This window comes from Camellia sinensis, chromosome 4 (assembly GCF_055761805.1).
Source record: "Camellia sinensis isolate YWXY chromosome 4, ASM5576180v1, whole genome shotgun sequence".
In the NCBI taxonomy this organism is placed as follows: domain Eukaryota; kingdom Viridiplantae; phylum Streptophyta; class Magnoliopsida; order Ericales; family Theaceae; genus Camellia; species Camellia sinensis.
In genome coordinates, this window is record NC_138964.1 from 24,561,925 (window position 1) to 24,573,469 (window position 11,545).

General features: G+C 37.2%; 1 long non-coding RNA gene across 1 annotated transcript; it reads right to left on the reverse strand.

Moving 5' to 3' along the window:
• Window positions 1-1,539: 1,539 nt before the first annotated feature.
• Window positions 1,540-2,829, reverse strand: LOC114268337 (uncharacterized). Its single transcript, XR_014366121.1, has 2 exons — window positions 2,237-2,829; window positions 1,540-1,787 (listed from the first exon to the last, which is right to left on the reverse strand). It is a non-coding gene; the product is annotated as an uncharacterized LOC114268337 (long non-coding RNA).
• Between the last annotated feature and the right edge of the window lie 8,716 nt (window positions 2,830-11,545).

Sequence of the window (11,545 nt, forward strand, 5' to 3'; positions counted from 1 at the left end):
AAAAGAGGAAAACCCATGTATTTGGGTTGAGTCTCCATGGATATCCACAGGATAAGTTGTCTATAGTCATCCTAGTCTTTGCAGAAAAAGTTTTGTATACTAATAAGGTACCGCATGGTACTATCATTCTACTAATTATAAATATATATACCTTTTAATATTTCTCAAACATCCAATAATATAATGTATATTCCACTACCTTTCATCAATCATAATAATGAAAGATATCACATGGACATATCCTATTCACATACAAAAATCACTCGTCTTTATGTCATACGATCTTGAATTTGTGAAAAACTTTTCTCAATATTTTTGTATTTTTGTGTTATATTATTTTAAGTTCATATTTTATTTGTATCATGTTAATGAGTAATATCAACACAAAAAAAAAAAACAAAAACAAAAACAAAAAAAAAACAAAATGTAAACTCTAAAAAATACCAACACTGACTCTACTCTTTTATTTTTTTATGTTATTGCCTTGTATCATTTGAGTCCTGAGAAATAATAAGAGAGGGAGGAGTGAGCAAAGGGGCAATTTTGTAAAATTGTTTGGAGATTCCTTCTCTTTGTAATACTTATGCAACTGTGGAATTGTTCACATAAACAATACATAGAATCTGATTAGTCCAAAATAATGGACTTCATATTAAAAAAAGTGTATACATTCTATCTAAAATTGTGGACTCCACTTTTTATATTAATAAATATTTGATGTTTTAATCATACACTTTCGAAGTGTGTCAACAAAATTGAGAAACAAATCAATTAAATAAAAATAAATTTACTAATAGAATTTCCTTTACCAGAAGAACAAATAGAAAACTTATGACTAAGCCTAGTGTGTAATACTTTGTTTTTAAGACAGATTTGTTACAGCACAAGTGCTTACAGATTGAAGGCATCTATCTCCTAAGATACAATGATCAAACACAGAATTGAAGTAGCAATGTAATCAATTTGTCAGCGAACTAGAACCTATGTTCTGTTACTCTAAAAAATACTCTAAAACTAATATGAAGCACTACAACAAAATGTAGTTTTGGCAACACGGCAAAATTTGTCGCCAAAAGGAGAAATCGTCGGCAAAGAGTTTTGCCAATAGATAGAGCTTCGTCGGCAACTTGTCGGGAAAAGTGAGTCGGAAAAAACATTCATAGACAAACATATCATTGCATTGGCAAAAGTAGCACCTTTAGCAACTACATCTTAGTCGGCAAAAGCTTTCATTCATCGTCGCTAATTTACCTTTTCGTCTATAAAAATAGTACAAATATGATGATTGTTTGGCACTTTTGCAGGCACAATATTGCATTGGTAAAAAGATAGACTTTTGTCGACACAATATGAGTCGGCAAAAGTAAGCATTTGGTGACGAACAGGTATGTCGGCAAAAAATCTTAAGTTTTTTTTATAAAAAAAAAGTTCGTTATTTGTGACGGTCAAAAAGCCATCACAAATAACTAAATAATTTTTTGAAAAGAAATATATAGTTAATTTTCTACTATTCAACAAATCCATACATCCAAAATATTAAAAAAAAAATACATACATTTCATTAATTCAAATATACAACCATCGTTCTACAAACAATATGTTTAATCAAAAAATACATTTCATCAATAGAAACAATCTTCTCTGCTCAATAATCATTAAGCTCCCAAGCATAAGATTTCTTCAAATAATTGATACCATCTTTTTAATCTCCTCATTATCGGCAAGCACTTTAGAAGTCATCAACAGCTAGCACTTTAGAAGTAACTTATGCACTCAAATTAAATATCCTGAAAACCAAAAAGTTTAAAATCTGGTTGATGATGTTGTTCTAGAAAATTTAGTCAAATAAATGTCCTAGAACAGAGCCACATCTAGCAGTATAATATATATATTTGGGCCATAGATCAAATGCTGAAATAGTGAAAAAGTCTAGTCAACTTGTGCATAGAATTAGATGTAATCCACAAATTAAGATGGACAAGAATAAACAATTACAGGTTTTAAAGTTTTTTTACTTGCGGTAAGATGTAAAAAATGCACTTCGAGAACAGAGAATAAGGAACTTTTAAAATAATGCACTTTAGTTAGAAAACAGGGATCAACAACTCCATCTCATTCAATAGCAAATTTTTAAGTTCAAAATTTTACCTCTGTAAATGTACAAGTGAATAAAATGACCACTTCACTAAAAAAAAAAAAATTAAAACTAATACAAAAATATCAAAAAAACACCTACTTTTGCAGACTAAGAATCATTTTAATCTCCTTTTTCCACAATGCCGGAACCTTTCAAGGCCTGATTCAGATCATGATTCCCCGGCATTTCACTAATCATAATCTTTAATGACAAATCAATATTAAGATGTGCAAAGCACAAAAAACTGAACTACACGAAGTAAAAATTGTCAATTCATTGGAATTCAATAGTGAACCCCCGCATTCAACCCTCTCACTTGCATTCTAATAAGGAACAAAATATCAAAATAAAGGAGCAGCCACTGTGGATATCCCTAGACCCTGCTAGATACCCAAACAAAGAGAAGTCATTAGTGGATAAATTAACTCAGACTCAATAAAATTAGTAATTTAGTGAATTAAGTACAATATAACGCATAATTTCAAAACAATTTAAGATACCACAATAAATACATACATTGAAGGTACACATATACCTATTATATACAAGTGTCTACACATTAAAACCCAAACACTTCGCTAGGTTTTGTGAAGCTATAAGCTGATGATGGTGGCAAGAATGATAATTTTACCACTAGTTTACGGTGCTGGTACAACAATATGCTTCCATACAACAAAGTCAAAAGCCAAACCCTAAGGGTCCGTTTGGGAAGAACTAAAATGGGTTTTTTTGGCTATTTTAACCACAAAAGATAAAATAGGCTATTTTGGCCACAAAAAATAAAACATCACATCTAACCCATAATACTCTTTTCTCACAAAAAAAGTCAAAAAAGCCAAAAAGTCAAAAAGTCCTTCCCAAGCCAAGCTTTTTAACCCAGGCTAAAATAACCAAAAAAGCCAAAAAGCCAAAAAGTCCTTCCCAAGCCAAGCTTTTTAACCCAGACTAAAATAGTCAAAAAAGTCAAAAAGCCAAACCACTTCCCAAACGGAGGCTAAGAGAAGAATGACAGAGTAAGTGGTGTATCTACACCTTCAGACACACATAAAAAAAATAATAAATAAATAAAATCTCATTCTGCAAATTTAAAGGAAAAAATAAAAATGATTGGAAAAAAAAAAAAAAAAAACCCAAAGTATCACAACCAATATACGAATAAAAGGAGAGAAAACCCAATAACACTAAAAAAAGAAAAAGAAAAAAAAGAAATGAAATAAAATCAAGAATCTGAAATTAAGCAGGAGAAGTAAGAGAAAAGTACTGAGATTGACAATAGAGAGGCAGTGACATCACGAAATAAACAACCTGACCGATCATAGGCGGCAGCGACGATGCCAAGGACGCTCGATCATTTTGGCAGCTTCAGATTGATTATTCTGAAATTGAATTATAAAAAGAGAAGAAGAAAAGAGAGAAAGGGAGAGTGGAGGACTTAACTTTTGGTGGCGGCGGTGACGAGCGGTGACAATGGGTAGTGGCGATCAACGGGTGGAGAAGGATTGGAAAGAGAGATGGAGACATTAGAGAGAAAGCGAGATGCAACGCAATTAGAGAGAGGGTGAATGCTAGGGCAGAAAACAAAAGGGGAACAAAACTGAAAAGCAACGGGTCTGTTCGGTAGTTTTCAGTTTATATTTACTAAAATTTTATAAATTAGTTTTTGTTTATTTTTTATTTATTTTTAAAAAAACATAAATTATAAACGTGTTCGATAATTGACAAAATGTTTAAAAAATTTTAAAAATATAAAAAATAGTAAGAAATGGCAAGTGGTGGCAAGTGGCGGCAGAAGACGGTGGTGGAAAGTGGTGACGGTGGGTGGTGGGTGGCTGGTGGTGGTGGGTGAGTGGGTGGGTGGGTGGATGGGTGGGTGGGTGACAGGGTGGGTGGCGGGTAAGTGGCGAGTGGTGTTGGTGGTGGTGGTGGTGGATGGGTGGGTGACGGTGGCGGATGGTGGGTGGTAGCGAGAGGGTGGTGGTGGTGGTGGTGGTGGGTGGTGGTGGCAGGTGGGTGGCGAATGGCGGGTGGTGGCAGGTGGGTGGTGATGGGTGAGTGGGTGGGGGTGGTAGGTGGTAGCGAGTGGGTTGTGGTGGTGGCGGGTGGCGGGTGGTGGGTGGTGGTGGCAGGTGGGTGGCGGATGGCGGGTGGTGGTGGTAGGTGGGTGGTGTGGGTGACGGTGGCGGGTGGTAGGTGGTAACGAGTGGGTGGTGGCGGGTGGTGGGTGGTGGTGGCAGGTGGGTGGCGGATGGCGGGTGGTGGCGGTGGTGGGTGGGTGGGTGGGTGGGTGACGGTGGCGAGTGGTAGGTGGTAACGAGTGGATGGTAGTGGTGGTAGTGGTGGTGGGTGGTGGTGGCAAGTGGGTGGCGGGTGGTGTGGCAGATGGCTGGGGGTGGTGGGTGGCAGGTGTGGATAGTGGTGGTAGGTGGGTGGTGAGTGGTGGTGGTAAGTAGGTGGCGGGCGGTGGATGGTAGTGGCGAATGGTGGGTGGTGGTGGGTGGATGTCAGGTGGGTGGTGGTAGTGGTGGTGATGGTGGTGGTGGCGAGGGGTGGGTGGTGGGTGGTGAGTGGTGGTGGCGGGTGATGGTGGTAGGTGGGTGGTGAGTGGTGGTGGTAGGTGGGTGGTGAGTGGTGGTGGCAGGTGGTGGTAGGGGGTGGGTGGTGGTGGGTGGATGTCAGGTGGGTGGTAAGTAGTGGTGGGTGGTGGTAGTGGTGGTGATGGTGGTGGTGGCGAGGGGTGGGTGGTGGGTGGCAGGTGGGTGGGGGGTGGTGAGTGGTGGTGGCGGGTGATGGTGGTAGGTGGGTGGTGAATGGTGGTGGTAGGTGGGTGGTGAGTGGTGGTGGCAGGTGGTGGTAGGGGGGTGGGTGGTGGTGGCGGAAGACGGTGGTGGAAAATGGTAGCGGGTGGTGGCTAGTGTTGGGTGGTAAAAAAAAAAAAAAAAAAAAACTGAAAATTCAAAATGGAAACACATTTTTTCTATTTTCATTTTTTGGCCAAATTTATAAAACTGAGACCACTGATTTATAAATAAAAAATTTTACCAAACAAGTTTTTATTTGAGTTTTTAAAATTTTTGTAAATATAAACAGAAAACTAAAAACGTAAGTGTTACCAAACGACACCAACATGTGTGTGTAGTATGAATCCATTATTTGCTTTTGCCTTATTTCAACCGCACAAAAAAAAAACAAAAATGCTTATTCAATTCTTTTCAAACAGAACATGAATCAACCTTATAAATTAATAAACATAATTTACACATTTTAAATATTTTTTTAAAAAAAGTCTCCACATTTTAAATTTTGAATAATATATTTTTTCATACACCAAGAAAAGTGTTTATAATTTAATTTATAATGTAAATAAATCCCAATCAAATATTTTAAATTCTAATTACATTTTAAACAAATTTTCTCATAGATATCAGTATGATGTTGTACTAATGTTATTCATCTATAACATAAAATACAAATATATAATTAAATTAAATATAAATTTAAGAAATAAGAGAGGAACAAATGAAGGGAAATTGGGAATTAATTAAATACTAAGGGATTGTTTGTATTAAGAAAATGACTCTATGAATTATTTTTCACCTCCATTAGTAAACAATAATTAAATCATTTTATATTATCTTAATCATACATAATATCCCACTGCCTCAATTCCATTTCGTATCACATGATATAATTTATTTCTCATAATTTCATTAACATTCCTTTTTTTGTGAATAAAAGAATATGCAAAACATCATGGTTTAACTTGCAAACATCCTATCCATCCAAAAATAAAAAATATAAAAAATTTGAAAACATTTGGCGACGAATAAGGGGATTTTTTTTAAGGTACTTGATATTAAGATTTTATAGCATAAAGGACATCTAATATTTTCATAATGTCTAAGATCCTCAAATCGATCTAGAGAAAATTCATTCCAAACCAGAGATTTTCTCTATTTCAAACTAGAGAAATTCAATCAAAATCAGAGAAAATTCAATCCAACTCAGAGAATTTCTGTGGTCCAAACCAGAGAAATTCAATCAAAATCATAGAAAATTCAATCTAAATTAGAGAAATTCTCAAGTCCAAACTAGAGAAAATTCAATCCAAACCAAATTAGAGAAATTCAATCCAATTTCACTAAGTGTACCAAACAAACAAAACAAACAAACAAATTTCACTGAGTTACAATTGAAAAGAAAGCAAGTTTCACAGAAGTTCAAATAATCAATTCAGAACTCGAATTATACAGAGCAATTCGAAAAATTCAAACAAAAACTGAATTGGAGTCCACACAAGTCATTTCAGGAATAATACGAATCACAAATTTTCAAAGAGTCAAAAAAAAAAACATATAAGTAATGTAGAGAGAGAGACTTTGAGAGAGAGAAAGAGATAGACTGTTGGAGAGATCGGTGCCGTCTAGTCGTGCCGTTGTCTGCAACTCAACCATCGGCGTTGATTTTAGCTCAGATCGTGGTGGTCCGACTCAGATCGTGGTGGTTCGTAGCTCAGGTCGTGGTGGTCTAGCTCAGATCTTGGTATTCCGGCAACAGCGTGGTAGAGACAAAGGCGAAGGTGAAGCCAGCGGTGTCAGAGATGAAGACCGGGAGAGGAAAAATGAGCAGAGAGAGAGAGGAATGTGCACAAAGAGAGAGGGTTTGGCTTAGATAGTATGAAGATCGGAAAGAGAGAGAGAGAGAGTCAAATTTCTTTGATCTGATATATGGGTGTGGGGTTGAGGGACCTTAGACATCATAAAATAATATTGTAGATCTCTTACATTACTAAAAATGAGAGAAGGACCTTAGACTAATTTTCCATGACGAATATGACTTTGTTGCTAAAAAATTAAACTCATTTCCGACATGGGAGAGATGTTGCCAAAAGCGTCAACTTATAGCAACGCATGTTTGCGTTGCCAAAAGTAAATTTACATCGTTAAAAATTTTCCTTTTTGGAGCAAACATTTATCCTAACATATGTTTTGACTCTTTAACGATGAATTGTGAATCACGTCACTAAAAGGTTAACTTTTAACGACGATATGTAAATCACGTCGCTAAAAAGATAACTTTTACCAACAAACTTGAGGTCTATGTTGCTAAAAGTGTGCTTTTGGCTACGAAAATTTGAAGTCGTTGCTAAAAAGTTGTAGCCAAAAATGCAATTTCTTGTAGTGAAGAATGATGTAAAGAAGAAGCAAAAAGGAGAATGATTAAATAAATTGTATTGTTTGGAGGATTTGTATTTATAGGCATGGTGGTGGCTGTTCAGAAAGGTAGGAAACCCTCCGAACAGGTGCAAGTTCAAATTGCTGAAGTGGAAGAGAGGTGATCGACGAGAGGAGACACACTTGTTAGGTTTGAATTTTCAAATTCAAATTTGAAATTTTCCCGCAAAATTTTAAAACAAATTTTGAAAATTTAAAATTTCTTGCAAAAATTTGAGAAATATTGAAACGAATTTTGTTTAAAAATTAAAGGTAACCCACACTTGTGCTCAGCCCAGCCGGTGGCGGCACGTGCATGTGGTGTTGAGTTCAAAGCTTGCTTGGTCCACAACTCCCCCCTCCACAAACTTGGGTGCCCTTTGGGGCCCATCCTAAGTTGTTGGCACTAAAAATTATTTTCTCTGTCGAATAAACATAACAAAATACAGACAGCTGATCCAGTGAATGCTAGGGGTGAAGACCACCAGTTTATAGTGAGTTGTGGGTTCTAGAATGCAGAACAGGAGACAAGAGTAAAACAATTGAAGAAGCAGAGGTGATAGAAGCAAATTTTCTGTTGATTTATCTGATAGTGCAGTAGGATATGGCCAAATGTGGCCCAGGAGTCAAGCCATGAAGTTAGGTCTGTAAGTGATTCAGGGCACGCGGTTTGTTTGCAAGAGAAAAAGGAGGTTGCAGCAAAGAGGCAATTGCAAGTGGTTATGGAGATCATGGGCAGTTGTGCAAGAAGTGGGAGCAACTTTTACTCCATGCTGGGACATGTGTTAGCAGAGAAGTAGCAGGGCTTGTAGCATAAAAGCTGAAAATTTGAAAGAGAATGGATCTGGAACAAAATTCACAACCCATGTGGAATTAGGAGTAACATAACTTAATTAGCAGTAGTTTTTTGTACTTAAGAGTATTTTGTTTGTAATCAGCCTTTGTGGCCAAGTTTTTCTCTGTCGATTGTTATCCACATTGAACTTGTAATTTAATTTTTGTAATTAAGTTGCAAGTTTACTTGTTTTTCAATCACATTTTAGTTTATTCACACTTGTTTCTTCACATTACAACCTCCAAAGAAGTCCTTGAAACTGTCAAGGCATAGGACACTGTAGACATCCCATTTTTGACTGTCTTCAAAACTTAGACGTCATCGTTTGAACACTCGATAATTTTGTATGCTTGTGTTCGTTTTGAGTGCCCGAAGATCATGGCCGAGCGCCTCATCCTTGAGCCTTTGAACCTTATATGTTTTGTGCTTAGTTGTGGACCAAGAGCTTGTTGTTTCACGTCTGGAGGAGAGGGTGGCCTGTCAGCCAGCCCCATAGCCTATCGGCCATGACTTGTGCCTGCCGGCCATTAGTGGTGGCCAGTTGGCTACATTGGTGGCCGGTCGGCTACTAGTGGTGGCTGACGGCCATTTTTCTCATTTTTCAGATATTTGTTTGCCAGCTGTGCCAGCTATTGTTCATTGAAGTGCATCTCCATACACGTGTATGGTAGGATGATTTCAAGCTTCAATCTTGGTTTTCTATATGTTGGGGGTGTTCTCCCCATTTGGAGGGGTTAGAAAATTTGGATAAAAATCTCTCTCTCTGTAGAATTCTCTCTTTCTTCCTATTTAGTGCCTTAAAGCCTAGTCTCTCTACACCTTTGTACATCTACCCTTAACCAAACTTGACCACCTTGGAGTTGAGGTCCCTTGGAGCTTAGTTTGAGCTTTGGAAGGAGGTTTGAGCCTGAAATTGTTGTTGTTTTGTGCTGTGTTTCAAAGGTAGTGAACTTACCTCATTTACGCTTATTGTGCACACTTGTTTTGCCATCCTTTTGTATTGTTTTTTAGTTGATTTTCAACTACAATAAACTCTATTTTTTTGAGACTTAACATGATGGTTTGAGGTTATTTTGTGCTAAGGGGTGATTTACCCTTCTCGCTGCATATTATGTAGACTTTTGCACCATCTTTTAGCATATACAAATTAAACCTTTTGGGTCTTTAAACCACTAAAATTTAGAGTTGTTTCAGTGGCAAAAATCTTGTTTTGAAGTCCAAAATTGGAGGGGGTAGCCTCCCCTCCTTGTGTCTTGTTTGCATGCCTAGATAACTTAACATGTGAGCATGTTTTTCTAGCATTTTGAACCTTAATCTCAGCATATTTTTGCTACTTTTTTGACTGGTTTTAGCTCTGTTTTGAGCTGGCTTGGTCGTTTGAGGCTTGTATTGTGTGGTTGTAGTGTAATGAGACTTCACTTGCTTAATGTTTTAGGCTTTTAGATATGAATTGCATGAGTTGCTCGCATGTTTTACTATCACTTTGCACTCCATTTCAGCATTAAAATCTCTGCAATCTCCCTTTATTCTTCACTCTTTCATTTATTTTAAATGTGGCTTTGAGCCCCTTGTAGGCTTGAGGATGAAATGGAGACATTCATGCTTAATGGTTTAATTCCTTTGGGAGTTCATTATCAATGGCATGAAGTCTCTTTCATGCCCAAGACACTTGTGGTTTAAGCCTACTTTCAATTAGAGGACACTCACCTTTTGGACTAATCAATTAAAGAATGGATGGGTAAGCTAAAATGAGTAAATAAAAAAATGAACAAGTAAAAGAGGCAAATGTGTTCGTATCGAAAGTTAATTCGAACACGAGGAAAATGGAACGTTTTATACTTAAAGTGATAAAACGTGGCACTTTCCTTGGTCTCCATCACCCTTGATCATACATGATTGGGACTTGGTTTTGTTGAGTCTTGTTTTGTACTCATTAAGCTTGTACAAGTTTGGTTCTTTAGCCATCATGCATTGAAAATGCTTGGTTGATGGTTTGAGGACCAAAAGTCACACTCTTTTGAGCTTGTGTAATGATAAGGAGAGTAACAGTACATACACTCCATGAGAATGCATTGTTTTGCCTCTGTTTGCTCTTTGTTGCAGTAAAAAACGAAAATTTAGGGAAGGGGTGGCCGACTGGCCACTAGCAGCAGCCGACCGGCCACCAATGGTAGCCGACAGCCACCATTGGTAGCCAACCGGCCAGAAATGAAATTTTGCACAAGTGTGTTCCTGAGTTGGAGTAGAGGTGTTTTGTAAGTTGGCAGCACTGTTGGTGTTCAAGCAATGTGCAAACTGAGGTTACAAAGGCAAGGCGGTGGCATTTTCAAGAGGAGAATCCGAGCATGAATGCATCCCTCGTCCCTGGAAGCCGTTTAATTGCTTTATTAGTTAGTTGTAGCTAATTCATTTATGCAAGTGTTGTAATTATTTAGTTAATTAATTCATATTGTAATTAATTAGTTTAATTCGGTTTTGTAATAGTTAGTTAACTAGAATAGTTAATTAACTAGAATAGTTAATTAATTCATTTTGTAATAGTTTAGCTTAATTAGCGTAGCTAGTTAGCTTATTCATTTGGACCCTCCTTCGTGAGGGTGTAATGTTGTAATAAGTGTGCGTGCGTGTGTGTATATCTTCCAACCCCACATCTTTCTCCCTTTTATTTAATCGCTTTTGATGGTTAGATTAGGGATCATGTTTCGATTAGCATACCTTATGCTTGCATATTTGCATCCATTCATTTGTCTTGCATGCATCGACACTCGGCGCATCATTCAAACTGCATTACTATTTCAAATACATTCTTTGAATACGTGTTCAATCGTATGTTGTTCAAATTGAATCATATGCCATATTATTAGCTGAGCCTATTAATTGTATATTGCATGTGTTACATTAGGCATCTTGTATAGTTAGGATCATGTATTTTTCTAACTAGTTTTTGTTTTGGCTTGGAGTACTCGGTGAGTTTTATGCTTTAGCATACTTACACGAGTGTGATTGCCATATTGCCATATTTCGCATGTTTGCCATGAGGCTATGTGCTTAAATGCTAAACTGCTTGAATGCCTATGGATGAAGGCTTGTTGTTTGAATTGGAACAATTCAATGAATGCGCGTTTTAAGCCCACTTTGTTGTGGCAAAATCATGTTTTAAGCCCACTATGTTTGGTGGCAAATCCGTGTCTTTAAGCCCACATGATGGTGGAAAATTCAAACCATTTTCGCAAACAAATATGAGTTGAATTGTTCCAAGTCTTGCCACTACTCTATACTTGCTTGTGTACGTCACATAGTAAGATTAGTTTAATAATTGGAACAAGAACACATAACGTTTATAAAAATGCATATCATGATTAG